The sequence below is a fragment of the Dendrobates tinctorius genome, unplaced genomic scaffold, assembly GCF_039654945.1.
Source record: "Dendrobates tinctorius isolate UK_male_01 unplaced genomic scaffold, ASM3965494v1 ptg000307l, whole genome shotgun sequence".
Classification (NCBI taxonomy): domain Eukaryota; kingdom Metazoa; phylum Chordata; class Amphibia; order Anura; family Dendrobatidae; genus Dendrobates; species Dendrobates tinctorius.
Window position 1 is genome coordinate 919,841 of NW_027361974.1, and position 19,141 is coordinate 938,981.

At 46.4% G+C, this 19,141-nt stretch overlaps 2 long non-coding RNA genes across 3 annotated transcripts; both read left to right on the top strand.

Annotated features, from left to right (window-relative positions):
* The first annotated feature begins 4,068 nt into the window (after positions 1–4,068).
* Positions 4,069–12,528, top strand: LOC141073578 (uncharacterized). 2 transcript variants are annotated; one of them, XR_012227000.1, is made up of 6 exons: positions 4,069–4,229; positions 10,506–10,706; positions 10,943–11,061; positions 11,165–11,274; positions 11,647–11,966; positions 12,290–12,528. It is a non-coding gene; the product is annotated as an uncharacterized lncRNA (long non-coding RNA). The 2 variants fall into 2 exon arrangements; XR_012227001.1 differs by having other exon boundaries at positions 10,558–10,706; positions 12,290–12,527.
* Positions 12,529–12,535: 7 nt separating this feature from the next.
* On the top strand, positions 12,536–17,228 carry LOC141073579 (uncharacterized). The gene is made up of 3 exons (XR_012227002.1): positions 12,536–13,115; positions 15,348–15,653; positions 17,077–17,228. It is a non-coding gene; the product is annotated as an uncharacterized lncRNA (long non-coding RNA).
* The last annotated feature ends 1,913 nt before the right edge of the window (positions 17,229–19,141 follow it).

Sequence of the window (19,141 nt, forward strand, 5' to 3'; positions counted from 1 at the left end):
ACATCTAGGGAAGTAAGGGATAGTCCTCATTGAGTGGAGGCGCCAAAAAAATCGAGCTCTTAGGGTGCCAACCTCCACCGCTAGATAGGAGTCAATTAGGACTACTGTAGGGTTCTGTAGATCTACTTGTTATCAATTTGGTCTACGTTCACATTGATTTGTTTTTTTTTACCAATTGTTTACACTGGGTAGATGTCTTTTAATACTGACGTCACTGAGGCTGCGGGGAGTCCCCGGCTGATCTGTGAATGAACTAATGACCCTGGGAAAAAAGTCAGAAACTTTCCCACGGTAATTAGATCATCTACAGGCAGCCATTGAGGCTGCACAGAGCTGAATCAATTCATTTTGTAGTAGATTACAGTGAGGCTGGTTGCATTAGCTTTTAAAGCTATAATTAAAATAAAATTGTTTTTAAGGGGTTATATGTTCACACGTAATTATTCCTCACAAGTCTGTAGATGATCTTGTTCGCATACTCCTAATGTGCCTAAACAGCAGAAATCATTCCAAGTCACCCTACGTTGGAAACTTCACCTCTGAAGGATTTTATTCAGGGGTATAGTGAGCATTTTGAAGCCACAGAATTTGTACACAAATCTTGTTTTAACCCCAAATTTCTCACTTTTGCAAGGATAACACCAAAAGGTGGACCTTAAAGTTTGTTACCCATGTTCTTTCGAGCTTGACGATATCCCACATGTAATCAGAAAGTTCTGTTTAGACAAACAGCAGAGCTCGGAATGGAAGGAGCAATTTTTGAATTTTGGAAAACAAATTTGGACGAAAGAGATGGCGAGCACCATTTCGTAGTTGCAAGGCCCCTAAACAGCAGAAACTCCAAACAATTGACCCCATTTTGGAAACTACACCCCTCATGGATTTTATCCAGGGGTCTAGTGAGCATTTTGATCCCACAGCAACTACACAGAATTTGATGACAGTAGGTTGTCATATTAAAAATGCTCATTATTTTCACAAAAATCTTGATTTAGCCCCAAATTACTCACTTTAGCAAGAGATAATACCAAAAAGTGTACCCACAGTTTGCTACCCACATACTTCTGAGTATGTCAATACCTGTAACGAATGGAAGCGGAGGCAGAGATGGTGAAGTTCACATTCGTTTTTTAATTTTTAAGTGGAACCTCGGGCGGCTCTGAAGGGGGCGTAACTAGTGAGCCCCGGGTACCCATAGTAAAGTCCCTCAGACAGGACCAGAATTGAATACCCGGAGGACACAGGTGCTACCTCCAGTTAGACCCGGGACACGTGGCAGCTGTCCCAGCGGGACGAAAAGGGGTAACAGATACAATAGCAGAGTCCGTGGAGAAGTAGACACACAGCTGAGGTTCTGGTTCCGGGTAGTTGGTACCTAGCAGGCTCCCGGAACCTTGTCACAGTCCATGGTCACGGATGGCTGTTGGCGGAGCGGGATGGCATTTGCACAGATGTTTGCAGAGATTGCCAGGGTTAGCAGGATACAGATAATCTGTGGAGACAGATAGCATGAGAGAATGCACAGAGACTGCTAACACAGTGCAGACAGCTCAGGAACAGAACCGGATGTAGCAATGATAGATACTCGTTGCTCCAACGCTCTCCCTATGGAGGAGAGTCCAGAAATTGCAGCCAGTGCGCTGCCATTTGATAATTACCAAATTTGAAAAATGCACACTGTCCCTTTAAGAAGCCAGGGGAGCATGCACGCGTGCTCTAATAGCTTTGCCTGAAGACCTGCTGACAGGACACCAGGAGATGGGGGAGGGGGAGAGAGTAGGACGCCGAGGAGCAGCATGAGACAGAAAGGGAGCTCGCTGCTGCACAGGGACAGCGTGCAGCACAGGAGGTGAGTGGCCAGAACAGGGTGCAGCGGCAGACCGGGACACAGAGCCAGCACGGGGAGCGGGTGTAACAATACCCCACATGTAGTCTAAAAGTTATGTTTGGACACGCGACAGGGCTCGGAACAGAAGAGGCACAATTTGAATTTTAGTTCTATTTGGAATCTATAATATAACGGTGGGAGCGTCACTCTGTCTGAAGCCTTTATAGACTGCTCAAGCACGACGCGCCTGCGCAGTCTGGACAGAGTAACGCACCCTGTGATGAGGGTGGCCCAGGAGATGGTGGTATGCGTAAGCACTGAACGCATACCACGATCTCCGACATAACACCTTACCGATCTGGTGTTGCCACGGGGTCTTGCTGGGCTGTCAGGAGAGGGTGGGTTGTGGCGCCGGAATTGGCACATGCCCAGTCCGCGCTTTCTGGCGCCACATTTTGGAAGACACACTGCAGTGTGTCTTCAAGAAAATGGTGCCAGAAAGTGAGGACTGCGCAGACACTGATTTCGTCGGCATCGGCGCTTGCCCAGTCCACGCTTTCCGGAGCCATTTTGTGGAATACACACTGCAGTGTGTCTTCAAGAAAATTGCACCAGAAAGTGATGACGGCGCAGCGCCAAATTCGCCGGCACAATCCCGCCCTCTCCTGACATCACGGCACAACAACTTACCGATCCGGTATTGCCGCGGGTTTAATCGGGCTGATTTCGGAGGCACAATCCCGCCCTCTCCTGACCTCACGGTGAGACCCCGTGGCAATACCAGGATTGGGGAATGAGGGGTACCATGCATACCAGAAAAGGGGGGGGTGAGGGGGACCATGCATACCAGTATTGGGGATGAGGGGACCATACATATCAGGATAGGGGGGTGAGGGGACCATGCATACCAGTATTGGGGATGAGGGGACCATGCATATCAGGATAGGGGGGGTGAGGGGACGATGCATATCAGGATAGGGGGGTGAGGGGACGATGCATTCCAGGATTGGGGGGTGAGGGGACCATGCATTCCAGGATAGGGGGGTGAGAGGACCATGCATTCCAGGATTGGGAATGAGGAGACCATGCATACCAGGATTTGGGGGGTGATGGGACCATGCATACCAGGACTGGGGGATGAGGGAACCATGCATACCAGGACTGGGGGGTGAGAGGACCATGCATACCAGGATTGGGGGGGTGAGGGGACCATGCATACCAGGATTGGGGGGTGAGGCGACCATGCATTCCAGGATTGGGGGTGAGGGGACCATGCATACCAGGATTTGGGGGGTGATGGGACCATGCATACCAGGATTGGGGGGTGAGGGGACCATGCATACAAGGATTGGAGGGTGAGGGGACCATACATACCAGGATAGGGATGAGGGGTACCATACATACCAGGATAGGGATGAGGGGGACCATGCATACCAGGATAGGGATGAGGGGGACCATGCATACCAGGATAGGGATGAGGGGGACCATGCATAGCAGGATAGGGATGAGGGGTACCATGCATAGGAGGATAAGGATGAGGGGGACCATGCATAGCAGGATAGGGATGAGGGGGACCATGCATAGGAGGATAAGGATGAGGGGGACCACGCATAGCAGGATAGGAGGGGGGCAGCACATACCAGGATGGGAGACCATATACCAATAAAAATGCCCCCCACCCGGGCGTAGAACGGGTTCATAGCTAGTAGATAGAGTCATATTGGCAGAGCCTGTGTGGTTCAAGAGCAACAGGAAATGAACAGAAATGTTTGTTTTGCTAATTATACCCTCTAATGTATTTATCTAGGGAGGTAGCGGGTAGTTTTTTATGCAGTATAATGCAACACAAGTTTGAAAAATTACAATTTGCATTTTTTTTACTGTCATGTTCATTTTTTTTTTTTTTTTTTTTTACATTCTAAGGAACACACCTCAAATGTTATTACACTAGTGTTTGTAGTAATTGTCGGTGTACATGTGGTAGCCTGGGTGAAGAAATGGTGTCATTAGTTGCCAAATATACTTTTTTTTTTACCTGGGATGCTAATGGTCAGGGGGCAGTAGGGTGGGGTAATGTGGCCGTCCCTGTCTTTGTAAATTAGGTAGGCACACATGTGCCCTGATGAGCTCTCTCACATTGTACCTAATATTACAACGTGTATTTGGAGGAAAAGAGGTGTTTGTTTTTTTTTGGGGGGGGATAAAATTGGTGACATCTAATTTTATTCCAGGCCCTGCCTCTGATGATTCAGCGGTGACCACTAAGTCTAACCCCATCGGGCTGTGGGATCTTGTGGAGGAAGAGGAGCCATCACTGTCTGAAAACTCTTCTGCTTCAGAATCAGATTTCGTTTGACTCCAGAAACTAATGGAGCGAAGCAGGGTGCACCGCTGCGCCTCGGTAACCGTTCTGCACGCCATCGATTTTATATGAATGCCTAACAATAAGAACTAATCTAACAATAGTACACCTAATGTAATAGTAATATTTTGTTAATTTTATTTATTTTATGATTTTTTTAAACTTTTGAATGAACCTCAACTTTGAAGCCTAACCCTAAGCCCAACCCTAGTCCAACTCTAGTCCAACTACAACCCTAAACCCAACCCTACCCCCAACCATAAGGAGTTATCCCTAACCCCTGGCTAAAAGCAAAGAAAGAAAGAAATCAAAATTATAAAATGAAAACAAAAAACAACAAATTTAATCTGACTAGGGGGATGACAAATATTGGACTTTTGATCACTTTGAAAGGATCTATCACAGTGATCAAAAGTCAGGGCCCAATAGAGAAAATCTCTGTTGTTGGGTGCCGCCCGGCAGATCATTAACTAACTTGAGCCTTGTTCTGCCCATTCTGTGCAGCTAGATATTTTTAAGTGCTGTTCCAGCTATCGCCAGTAGGTGTCATAAGTTGCCCCTCTCCTTTTATTCATGTGTTTGGAATTTTCTATTCTCCAAATGGTTAATTGTTCAGATCCACCCCTTCTTTCTGCCTGGTCAACAACATGTAACCTTTTTTCCAGCCGTCTCCGGAGTAGCTCACACCTGCTCAGCTCTTTGCAAACCATTGCTTATAACAAGTGGATTCCGGTAAGGATAATGCAGTTATTAGTTATGCATCTCTGTTAGCAGCCATAATGCAGCCCCCTATGATGTTCATCTTGGAAGGAAAAATTTGGATTGAAGATCCCTTCCCGATCTTTGACGCCACGTAGGCGTCATGAAAGTCGGTGCCAATCCGAGCCATGACGCCTATGTGACGTCATGAGTTCATAGCCCCCCTGCGGGTCGGGTGACCGGGGTCACTGAAAGGTCACCTGACCTGCACACACAGGACCCTTTCTACTTCACCCCAGGGGGTGGCTTAGCCCCCCCCTTGGCTATAGTTGCTCTGATTGGCTCTTAAAAGTTTAACAGCCAATCAGAGCGATTGCAATATTTCACCATTGAAATTTGGTGAAATATTACAATCCAGCCATGGCCGATGCTGCAATATCATCTGCCATGGCTGGAGACACCGATCAGACCCCCCCACTGACTGACGGCACCGATCGGCCGTCGCTGTCATCATCTGCTCCCCCTCCCCTCACCTTCCGATCCTCCCTCACCCCCCCCCCGATACCTCCTATGTCCCTCTGGCCATCCCGATGTCCCACCATCCCAGATCATGGGCGCCACCATCTTGGAAATGGTGGGCGCATGCGCAGTGCACCCGCTGGACTCTGCCGGCTGCAGATTCATTCATTCATTTTGATCACTGTGATAAACTCTCACAGTGATCAAAATAAAAAAAGTAAATAATCCCCCTCCCTTTTTATCACCCCCATAGGTAGAAACAAACAATGAAATAAAGAAAATATTTTTATTTTTCCATTAGGGTTAGAATTAGGGTTAGGGTTGGAATTAGGGTTAGAAATAGGGTTAGGGTTAGAAATAGGGTTGGGATTAGGGTCAGGGTTGTAATTAGGGTTAAGATTAGGGTTAGGGGTGGGTTAAGGTTGGGATTAGGGTTAGGCTTGTGTTTAGGGTTAGAGTTGGGATTAGGGTTAGGGGTTAGAATTGGGGGGTTTTCATTGTTTAGGCACATCATGGGGTCTCCAAACGCGACATGGCGCCACCATTTATTCCAACCAATTTTGCATTTAAAAAGTGAAACAGTGCTCCCTCCATTCCGAGCCCCGACGTGTGCCCAAACAGTGGTTTACCCCCACATATGGGGTATCGGCGTACTCAGGAAAAATTGCACAACAACTTTGGGGGTCTAATTTCTCCTGTTACCCTTGGGAAAATAAAAGAATTGGGGCTAAAAAAAAATATTTTTGTGGAAAAAAAATATTTTTTATTTTCACGGCTCTGCGTTATAAACTTCTGTGAAGCACTTGGGGGTTCAAAGTGCTCACCACACATCTAGATAAGTTCCTTTGTGGGTCTATTTTCCAAAATGGGGTCACTTGTAGGAGAGCTCCAATATTTAGGCACACAGGGGCTCTCCAAATGTGACATGGTGTCGTTAATTGGAGCTAATTTTCCATTCAAAAAGTCAAATGGTGCTCCTTCCCTTACAGGCCCTGCAGTGTGCCCAAACAGTGGTTTATGACCACATATGAGGTATCGGTGCACTCAGGAGAAGTTGCCCAACAATTTTTTGGATCCTTTTTATCCTGTTCCCCATGTGAAAATGAAAAAACTGAGGCTAAAAGAAAATTTTTGTGAAAAAAAGTACTTTTTTTTACAAATCAATTTGTGAAGCACCTGGGGGTTCAAAGTGCTCACTATGCATCTAGATAAGTTCCTTGGAGGGTCTAGTTCCCAAAATGGGGTCACTTGTTGCGGAGCTCCAATGTTTAGGCGCACAGGGGCTCTCCAAAGGAGACATGGCAATCGCTAAATATTCCAGCATATTTTCCATTCAAAAAGTCAAATGGCGCTCCTTCCCTTCTGAGCCCTCCCGCGTGCCCAAACAGTGGTTTATGACCACATATGAGGTATCAGTGTACTCAGAAGAAATTGCCCAACAAATTTTAGGATCCATTTTATCCTGTTACTCATATGAAAATGAAAAAATTGATGCTAAAAGAAAATTTGTGTTGGAAAAATTAAAATGTCCATATTTTCCTTCCACGTTGCTTTAGTTCCTGTGAAGCACCTGAAGGGTTAATAACCTTCTTGAATGTAGTTTTGAGTAGCTTGATGGGTGCAGTTTTTAGAATGGCGTCACTTTTGGGTATTTTCTGCCATCTAGACCCCTCAAAGTGACTTAAAATGTGAGGTGGTTGTTACGTGTTACAGAACCACTCAGCACCCAGAATATGTTGTGCAGTTATATGTATGTATAATAGGTTCTATGTGAGATGCATGTCCCTAATGCATCAGCCCACAGGCTTCCCCCCTGGGCAGAGGGGACACGATTATCTGCCCGGGCTGCCTGCACGGGGTCTACTTCATGCAGCACTTGAGGGCCTCAAACCACCGAAGATTGTAGGGGGACCAGCTAGAAACCCGGCCTACCACAGTCCCCCTGGGGCGCACTGCCACACCTGCCGTCAGCTGGGCCACCTGCAAAGAAAATGCCCCAACCGGACTCAGCATACCCAGTGGCCAAAGGCGGGAACAGCTACCTTCAGCCGGGCTGCTGTACACTGCTACCAAGGCGAAGCTGACCCGGCATTGGGGGCTACGACTAACCAAGGGGTGGAAGAGATGGAGGAAGTGCTGCATGAAGTAGACCCCGTGCAGGCAGCCCGGGCAGATAATCGTGTCCCCTCTGCCCAGGGGCGCAGCCTGTGGGCTGATGCATTAGGGACATGCATCTCACATAGAGCCTGTTATACATACATATAACTGCACAACATATTCTGGGTGCTGAGTGGTTCTGTAACACGTAACAGCAGCCTTCAGCTCGTTTGCATTGTTGGCTCTGGTGTCTCATTTTCCCCTTGATAATACTCCATAGATTCTCTATGGGGTTAAGGTCAGGCGAGTTTGCTGCCAATCAAGCACAGTGATACTGTTGTGTGTACACCAGGTATTGGTACTTTTGGCAGTGTGGACAGGGGCCAAGTCCTGCTGGAGAATGACATTTCCATCTCCAAAAATCTTGTCGGCAGAGGGAAGCATGAAGTGCTCTACAATGTCCTGGTAGATGGCTGCGCTTACTTTGTACTTGATAAAACACAGTGGACCGACACCAGCAGATGACATGGCTCCCCAAACCATCACTGATTGTGGAAACTTCACACTAGACCTCCAGCAGCTTGGATTGTGGCCTCTCCACCGTTCCTCCAGACTCTGGGACCTTGATTTCCAAATGAAATGCAAAATTTACTTTCATCTGAAAACAACACCTTGGACCACTGACAACACTCCAGTTCTTTTTCTCCTTGGCCCAGGTAAGACGCTTCTGACATTGACTATTGGTCATGAATGGCTGACACAAGGAATGTGACACTTGTATCCCATGTCCTGGATACGTCTGTGTGTGGTGGCTCTAGAAGCAATGACTCCAGCAGCAGTCCACTCCTTGTGAATCTCCCCCAAATTTTTGAATGGCCTTTCCTTAACAATCCTTTCCAGGCTGCGGTTATCCTGGTTGCTTGTGCACCTTTTTCTACCACACTTTTTCCTTCAACTCAACTTTCTGTTATTATGCTTGGATACAGCGCTCTGTGAACAGCCGGCATCTTTAGCAATGACTTTTTGTGGTTTCCCCTCCTTGTGGAGTGTGTCAGTGACTGCCTACTGGACATCTGTCAGGTCAGCAGTCTTCCCCATGATTGTGGAGCTACTGAAACTAAGGGACCTTTATAAACGCTTAGGAAGCCTGTGCAGGTGTTTATTGTGAATTATTCTAATTTACTGAGATAATGACTTTTGGGTTTTCATTGGCTGTAAGCCATAATCATCAACATTACCAGAAATAAACACGTGGAATAGATCACTCTGTAATGACTCTATAGAATATAGGAGAGTCACTTTATGTATTGAAGAACTGAAATAATGTAACTTTTTGATAATAATAATAATCTTTATATAGCGCTAACATATTCCGCAGCGCTTTACAGTTTGAACATATTATCATCACTGTCCCTGATGGGGCTCACAATCTAAATTCCCTATCAGTATGTCTTTGGAGTGTGGGAGGAAAACGGAGTGCCCGGAGGAAACCCACGCAAACACGGGGAGAACATAGAAACTCCTTGCAGATGTTGTCCTTGGTGGGATTCGAACCCAGGACTCCAGCAGTGCAAGGCTGCAGTGCTAACCACTGAGCCACCGTGCTGCCCAATGATGATTGATGATATTCTAATTTTGTGAGAGGCACCTGTAAGTTTACATCAGCATCATTCTTGAAATGACTTTTTTTTTTTTGTTAAATTGTTTGAAAGGGTAAAATTTTATCTGCAATTTTTCATTGTTTCAATGCAATTTAACGAACCTATATTTTTAGGGACTGCTTCACTTTTGAAGCGACTTTGAGGGGTCTACATGTGAGAAAACTGGCAAAAGAATACACATTTTAAAATCTGAGCCCCTCTAAATAATCAATAGTGCACTCAGAAAGTTTCATTATGATGGAACGTTAGGAGCCTCGAAGAATATAAAAAAGTGGGCATAATTCCCCGAGGTCTTCGCATGCAGATTTTTCCCTCTTGGGAAGCAGCTTCTGACTTCCAGTCTGTTTGGGAAACAGGGTTGGCTCAATGTTCGATTATTTTAATTGACATTTTGATTGAGCATGACCAGGCTCTGCTGAATAAAATAAAGGAGGAGAATAAAAAATGGGAGAACAAGCTGACTAACTTCGATAGGGACACTACTGTTGTTCCTTTTCAACAAAAATTAAAAACCACAATAGATCACTTTGAGAAAGAGAAAATCACTAGAAATAAATTCCAATGTGATAAACTAGATTACAGCAAAGGAAAAGCATATAAATGGGTACATCATGGTAATAGACGCCCCATCTCACGGGAACCCCAAGAAATAAACAACACTGCAGTAGCTAGGGATGTATCGTCTAGTGATTTTTTTTGTCCTCAGACCCCAGCGACGCAGAGGGCGCCGCGGGAGGGGTAGAAGGAAGAAGAGATATCTTCAAGAAGAACGGCAAACCACAAAGGAATTGGTCCCCCACGTTCAGGAGAGTGACAAGATACAACAAGAGAATAAGAGTCAGTGATAAGCGGTCATAAAGGAGCACTTAGGAAGCAACCCAGGGGCAGACAAAAATGTCAGGTCTCCACCGCAGCTCCAGCCGGATAGGGGCAATGAGAAAATGGAAACGGTCTTAGGAGCGCAGGAAAGAGACTCAGACAAGAGATGGAGTTAAACCACAACGCGTTTCGATGGAGAATCTTCATCAGGTGGAAGTTCCACCTGATGAAGACGGATTCTCCGTCGAAACGCGTTGTGGTTTAACCCCATCTCTTGTCTGAGTCTCTTTCCTGCGCTCCTAAGACCGTTTCCATTTTCTCATCAAGATACAACAAGAGACAATGACTACCTCAAGTGGAATCGTGGGATCACAAGGTAACCTGCAGGCGATCAACCTCGCTTCTTATGTACTATCAGATTTGGAGACGCGGGTCTTGTGTAAAGGGTTATCTTTCTCCCTTATGAATGTTCTTGATTAATTCATTTTCATTAAGGACCTGTATTTTGTTTTGTCGACAGCTCATCTTTAAAATGTTATTCCATCAGCCAACCATTGCTGATTCTTTCCCAGATGACGAGAGACAGGTGTTTCTGGATCTCTTCGACCTATTACAGGAAAATGAAGTAGCAGAAACAAAAGGAAGATTTTCCAGACGACTCCCCTCCCAGGCCACTCCATCTCTTGCTTTGTTTCCTACAGTTCAAATCTTCTTTGAAAAGGTATGTAGGGATGTCCAGAGACTAAAACTAGACCCCAACAAACATAACTTTAGCAAGGAGGAAAGGAAGGCCCTACAAAAAATAAAAAACAACAACAAATTTGTAGTCCGTTTTGTGGCCCCATGAACAATATCAAGGAGGTAAAGGCGCCAGTTACATGATGAAAACTGCTATGTTCTTTTACCTTCTGATCCAACAACAGTATTCAAGGATAAAATTGATTGTCTTATCAACAGGGCACTACGGGAAGGAACAGTGATGAAAAAAGAAGCAGAGTTTTTAACCACTCCGGTTCCGGTTATTCCAACATTTTATGCCTTTCCAAAGGTGCATAAGTCCGTTAAGGAGCCACCAGGTAGGCCCTTTGTCTCCGGGGAGGGCAGTCTTTTTGAGCGCACTTGTATCTTTATAGACCATTTTCTCCAACCGTTGGTCTTGTCCCTTAAATCTTACACTAGGGACTCTACCCATTTGATGCAGCTCTTGGAAAATCTGGATTTACCTGATGAGACCTACCTTGTGAGCATGGATGTGGAAGCCTTATACACCAGCATCTCACACACCCTAGGTATGCAAGCGGTGAAATATTTTCTTGACAAGGGTTCCAACAGAAACACCCACCATGATCGTTTTCTATTGGAACTGTTTTATTTTGTCTTGGACAGAAATTACTTTGTTTTCGATAAAAAATATTACAGACAAAGGACCGGCGCAGCAATGGGTGCCCGCTGCGCACCTTCATATGCCAACCTTTTTCTTGGGTGGTGGGAGGAACAAACTGTGTATCAACATCAGGCCTTCCATGATCATGTTTTTAGGTGGCAACGTTATACTGATGACGTTCTGTTTTTATGGAGGGGCTCCCCTGATCAATGTATTGAATTCATCAATGATCTTAATAGTAACCCATTTAACATCAGGCTTACTCATGTCATTTCAGCTATCTCCATAGACTTCCTTGACATTAAATTATCCATTGATGATTCCCAGATCATCTGCAGCCTTTTTCGAAAAAAAAACCCATCTACAAATAGTTTTTTACACTACTCAAGCTTCCACCCGCAACATCTGAAAAACGGAATCCCAAAGGGTGAACTCCTCCGACCTAGAAGAAACTGCAGCTCTGAGTTGGAATTTACTGAAAAAGCAAAAGATTTGACTATGCGTTTCAGGCTAAGAGGTTACCCATGGAAGGTTGTTTCAGGAGCATACCAATATGGCCGTAGTCAAGACAGAACTAAGCTACTAAATAATAAAAAGGTATGTGAATCCTCCCGTCCCCTTCCGCTAATCACCACTTTTAAATAACCAGTGGTCTGACATTCCAGGGATCCTCATGAGGAATTAGGACATCCTTTTGAGTGATAATAGGATCACTCCTTTCATTTTTGATTCACCTGCCCTGGTGGCCAGGAGGGCAAAAAAACGTAAAGGATGACCTCTGCCATAGCCACTATCAAAGACCCACTAAGAAACTTAATCGGGGAACAAGGATTTGGGGTTCTAACCCCTGTGGGAACTGCAGTATCTGCCAACTTTTAATAGCACAGGATGGTTATTGTATTCAATCTTTATCTTTTCAGATTCGTCCTAGAGACAACTTCAATTGCAAGACTTCAAATCTCGTATATGCCATTTTCTGCAGTTCTCCTAAAATTTATGTGGGACAAACTGGTTTTTTTTATACATGTATTTATCCTGTTGAGCCATATAAAAGCTAATTGTTTATGAGGCATGAATATATAAAATAGCAATAATAAACTATTGTGTGATCGATATATATGAAAAATTATTTTTGTTATATTTGGGGCATTTGCTCATTCGTACCCTTTATCAATTTAGGGGAGTAGTTTCTCATTTTATACTCCTTCAGCAATATCTAACTTTTTACCCTTTTCCCTCTTTTTTGGCCATTTAGTTTTACGCTCTGATGGCCGCCTGACTGCAGTCTAATTTGTGACTAACATCTGGTTGTTGGCCCATCTATTTTCATCAAGGGATTATAGGGGAAGTATCACTCTGCATTTGTTTGAAAGGTTTTTATGGGACTTTCCATTTATAGAGACTGTATGTACATGTGAAATCTAACTGTAGGCCTATTTAACTTCTTCAGACTATGACATGGCACATCTGTTTTTCAGGCTCCTATATTTATTTACTGATGATACTATTTCTGTAATACGCTCAGATGGCTGCCTGATTGCAGCTCAATCTTTGCTGGTTAAATACCTGTTTTTTTTACTTTTTTACTTTTCATCAAGGGTCTTGTGGGGAGCAGGTACGGACTGGGGCTGTAATTCAGTCCTGGCATTTGAAATCACACAGGCCCATGTTGTCCGTGTCCCCAAGAACCAGATGACTATATTACTAATATTACCCTGGACGGAGGAAAGGAAGAACACCGATTCGGTAAGCAACGTAGCAGACAAGGCAGCCCATGACCAGACAGGCCCTTCTGGCATGTGCCAGAATTGCCAGATGACCAGTCCAGCCATGTTCGGGGGGCAGCACCTGAGCATTCCTATTGTAGACCCTGAGAGGAAGGGAGGGTGCTTGACGAGAAACGGAAAACTTCCATCACCCATTGAGGTCACTAGAAATGTGGAGAATTTGTGTCATTTTGGGCTGAGTGTAGACGGGACGGTCACATCCTGGGACAGTTATTATGGGTTACTGCAGACATCACTTCGTTCCCAGAATGCTCTCATTGCTATGTACAGCGCATGTCATGATCATTCTCTGCCGTGTGGCGCCATCCTGCGGCTATAGGATTCCACCCGTGTAGTCAGGGCGTTACTGCACTGCCAAGTTATTGGGCGACTGATGTAACTGCATTCTACTTTTGGTGGGACAGACATACACTAGATCAGTGACTGACGGACATTAGGCCTCATGCGGAGATGAGTGATAATGTCAGAGAGGCTGCAGGAAGATGCGTCCCTGACTCAGAACCATAACCCCAGAGTGCTATCAGTCAGTCAGAGAAGCGAGTCAGCTGTGTGTCCAGCCCGCTGCCGCCTGGTAGCACGCGGTCTCCTCTCCTGGGCCCGCTCCATGCACCTGGATCACCCCCAGGGCTGTGGGATTACTCGGTACCTGGCCGGTGTCTCAGAGGGACGTGTCGCGGTGGCGGTGACCCGGTCCGTGGCCCTGGGTGTCCAATGTAAAAGGGGTTGAATGAAGTAAAGAGTTTCTAGGTAGTTCGTGACGCCACCTGTGGTGCTCGGCAAGGGAGGGGTTAAGCCGACGCTGCGGTGCAGATCCTCTGGGACAGATGGTGGGGCGCAGCAAAGATGTGATAGCTCTCCACAGGTAGAGCTGCAATCCCAGGGCAGTAATAGAAGGTGTTGAGGTAGATGGAGTAGTGTTAGGCACAGAGATGTAGCAGTGCTGAGTGGGTTGGCGCAGGAAGAAGGCAATGACACAGCTGAGTGCAGTTCCAAGTCTTTTACTCACGTTTCTGGCACAGACAGGTGCCCGTTTCAGTGCTGTGTCCTCCAGGTCAGGGGCTCAGCCAACTCCCAGGCAGATGGATTAACCCTTCTAGCACTCCCTTCCAAATGTGCCTTTTCTGAACGTCTCCTCTCTAGCGCTAATCTGAAGTACTTGCAGTTCTGAATTACACTCAAGTGCCTCCTTCTTGATGTTACTTATAACTCCACTCGTATGACAGGCGGCTGTAGCCTGCTTCGGGAACTCCATCAATCTTGTCCCGGCTCACACAACGTTGCCACTGTGTCTCGAGTCTTTGGTGGGAATAAAGTGATCACAACTCCTATTCCACAGGTTTCTGCTGCAGGATCATTAGTATCACACACAGCCTCGGATACCGGCGCCCGGCCTTGGAGCAATGAACTTAGGGAAGGGCTCCGCACTAGCCCCAGTCTCTCTCCTCCTCACGTTCCGTGCTTATCTATCTTCCTTCTGAACAACTGATCCTTCTTTCTTCCTCTTTCCTTGCTAACAGCTCCAGCTCACAGGAGGCGGCTGCAAACACGTCCTCGCACTATCCTCCACCGGGGATTATCACTGTCGAGAGTCCTTCTCCCCGCTCCCCCCTGCTGGGAACTTCTGCCTTCCTCCCCCTCTCAGGGGATGCTCCCCCTAACTTCCTGTCAGCTTTCCCCTCTCAGTGTCGGTACCAGCGTCTGGTCAGGTGTCACCATCTTACCTGGGGAGTGGGACAGTACACCTCAGGAGGAGGTGCAGTACCTCTGTGGCGACTGAACCCTCAGGGGCGCCACACACTCACAACCAACATCCGCTGTACATATACAGCTAAATACAATCCTCAGCACACGTAGTAACAGAAAACCCGGCGTTCTAGTAACGACACAACCTCGTTCTCAGGAGGAAGCAATGACAACATATAGGGGGGCTGTAGGAAGGGGCCGGTGAGTTTACGTGTTACAGACCACTAGAGGCCCAAAACCTAATTACTCAGAAGTCCATGTTTTACGTCACTGTGGACATCAATCCCTACAGATGTGTAATGTAGAGGATAATAGTATATGACACCCATGACAATGTGCAGTGTTACCACCTTTCTATAGATCACACACTGGTAATAAATACAGAAATACGCGAGATACAGGATGATGTTGGTCAATAATTAATCATTTTATTTTTGTCTCCTATCAGTATGTTTTGAGTTGTGGGAGGAAACCGGAGAACCCGGAGAAAACCCACACGGACACGGGGAGAACATACAAACTCTGTGCAGATGGAGTCCCAGATTTACACCCAGGACCACCGTGCTGCTCGCTAACAGCGCTAATCACTGCGCCACCGTGCCGTCCTGTAGTATGATGGTCCTACGTCTCCAAGTAGCCTGACAGCCAGATGAGAATGCAGGAGAGAATGGTCCCTGATATGTAACAGAGGAGACGGAAGACCTCGGGGGCGGGATTCCAACAGACCCCGCCTCTTTCTTCAGACCACACCCAGGTGCACGCCTTCCTGAGCCAGTAGTCAGGTATTGGGGGAGGGGGCTGCGTCGTATTTCCAGTGCTCTTCCACCTCTTGCTGGTGTAGGAGAAGCCACAGAACAGCCGCTGCTCCTCCGGGGTTATAGGTGGTTTCTGGGCTTCATTGCCGGATATCACTTGGTGCAATTCCATTTGTTCGCTGGTTTCCATAACTGGGATCTATAGAAGAAAGACAAATCAGTCGGGTTAATTCATTAAGTCTTTCATTATATCCGTCCCCTCCCGAGGACAGCTGTACAGATTGTGGATGAGCCGTGGTAACCGTGTGCAGATTGCCGATAATCGCCACCATGTATCAGGACTTGCAACGTGAGAATAAGGACGGTTTCACATTTCCGTTTTTTCACGTCAGTCAAAATCCGCCGTTTTGCAAAAAAAATGGATCCGCCATTTTTTTTTGGCCAGTCCGTTTTTTTTCCATTGACTCGCATTAGCGGCGGATTTTGAGGGATGGTCATCCGTTGCATCCGTTTTTTGACAGATCCGTCATAATTTGGGCGTCCGCTGTTTTTAGTGGACGGACAATGAAACGTTTTTTGTGTGCGTTAAAACTGCAGATAGGAACGGACCCACCGCTATCCGCCATGCGTTATAATGGACGCCTATGGGTGGCGGATCCGTAGCCAACCGTTAATTGATGGAATCCGCCAACGGATCCGCCTTTTTATACTGAGCATGCCCAGAAGATTTTCCTTTCATTACATTTAACCCCGAAAACCGTTTTGGCAGCAAAATCTCTCTTTCTCTCCTTTTTTCCAGACTCATGTTACTTTAAATTTCAGGCACTGGCTGCTAAAGCGGATCCATCAAAAAACGGATCCGGTGAAATCCGTTTGTGCCAAAACGGAAACGGATCCGTTTTTTCACACTGTGGCGGATTTGGACTGACGTCAAAAAACGGAAATGTGAAACAGGCCTTAGTCAACTCCTGGCGCTGCCTGGCAATCTGCGGTCTCCACATCTGCGACAACTGCACCATAAAGCTGTGTTCACACGTTGCAGCCACATTGGCTTCTTTTTACTCCGTGTCACCAATAGTGCATCCTTATCTTGTGTTTTCCCCCCAAAATGTCCAGAGCATTATGGCTATTTTTCATAGAAAAAAATGCACAGTGTGAGCGCAGCCTAACAGATCGAAGTTAGTCACTAAGTGGCCTTCTGAAGAATTGGGAACAAGGATTACACTTTCGAGAAATATGTAAAAGCCTGTCCATCCTGGCACGTTCTGTAATTCCACCCATTTACCAGCAGGGGAGGATAAACACATTCTGCCCTACCCTATGTAGGATTGTTACTCATTATTTGAGTATTTCTTACACATATTATCACATTACACAGACGAGGAGCTGACATTATAATAAAATAACGCTGTGCACTTACAGGTGTCATTGTAAATGGTGGACGGGACCTTCCCGCCTCTAATTCCTCCCAATTTATGGGCGAGAAGAATGGATGTCCTTTTAGATTGCTGCAAACAACCTGCCTCTTCTCTGGTGAGTTACACAAGAGCTGCAAATATATAAGATCCATTATTATATCACAAGTAATAATATAAATAACTAACTGAAGAGCCCGGCGCTGCCCGGGCATAGTAACTAACTGTGGTTAGTTATAACAAATTATAATGGTTATCCTCCATCCCATAGTCCTGTGCCCATATACCCATCACACATCCTCCATCCCATAGTCCTGTGCCCATATACCCATCACACATCCTCCATCCCATAGTCCCGTGCCCATATACCCATCATACACATCCTCCATCCCATAGTCCCGTGCCCATATACCCGTCATACATATCCTCCATCCCATAGTCCTGTGCCCATATACCCATCACACATCCTCCATCCCATAGTCCCGTGCCCATATACCCATCATACATATCCTCCATCCCATAGTCCCGTGCCCATATACCCATCATACATATCCTCCATCCCATAGTCCTGTGCCCATATACCCATCATACATATCCAACATCCCATAGTCATGTGCCCATATACCCATCATACATATCCTCCATCCCATAGTCCCGTGCCCATATACCCATCATACATATCCTCCATCCCATAGTCCCGTGCCCATATACCCATCATACATATCCTCCATCCCATAGTCCCGTGCCCATATACCTATCATACATATCCTCCATCCCATAGTCCTGTGCCCATATACCCATCACACATCCTCCATCCCATAGTCCAGTGCCCATATACCCATCATACACATCCGCCATCCCATAGTCCAGTGCCCATATACCCATCATACACATCCGCCATCCCATAGTCCTGTGCCCATATACCCATCATACATATCCTCCATCCCATAGTCCTGTGCCCATATACCCATCATACATATCCTCCATCCCATAGTCCCGTGCCCATATACCCGTCATACATATCCTCCATCCCATAGTCCCGTGCCCATATACCCATCATACATATCCTCCATCCCATAGTCCCGTGCCCATATACCCATCATACATATCCTCCATCCCATAGTCGAGTGCCCATATACCCATCACACATCCTCCATCCCATAGTCCCGTGCCCATATACCCATCACACATCCTCCATCCCATAGTCCCGTGCCCATATACCCGTCATACATATCCTCCATCCCATAGTCCTGTGCCCATATACCCATCATACATATCCTCCATCCCATAGTCCCGTGCCCATATACCCATCATACATATCCTCCATCCCATAGTCCCGTGCCCATATACCTATCATACATATCCTCCATCCCATAGTCCTGTGCCCATATACCCATCACACATCCTCCATCCCATAGTCCAGTGCCCATATACCCATCATACACATCCGCCATCCCATAGTCCAGTGCCCATATACCCATCATACATATCCTCCATCCCATAGTCCTGTGCCCATATACCCATCATACATATCCTCCATCCCATAGTCCCGTGCCCATATACCCATCATACATATCCTCCATCCCATAGTCCCGTGCCCATATACCCATCATACATATCCTCCATCCCATAGTCCCGTGCCCATATACCTATCATACATATCCTCCATCCCATAGTCCTGTGCCCATATACCCATCACACATCCTCCATCCCATAGTCCAGTGCCCATATACCCATCATACACATCCGCCATCCCATAGTCCAGTGCCCATATACCCATCATACATATCCTCCATCCCATAGTCCTGTGCCCATATACCCATCATACATATCCTCCATCCCATAGTCCCGTGCCCATATACCCATCATACATATCCTCCATCCCATAGTCCCGTGCCCATATACCCATCATACATATCCTCCATCCCATAGTCCCGTGCCCATATACCTATCATACATATCCTCCATCCCATAGTCCTGTGCCCATATACCCATCACACATCCTCCATCCCATAGTCCAGTGCCCATATACCCATCATACACATCCGCCATCCCATAGTCCAGTGCCCATA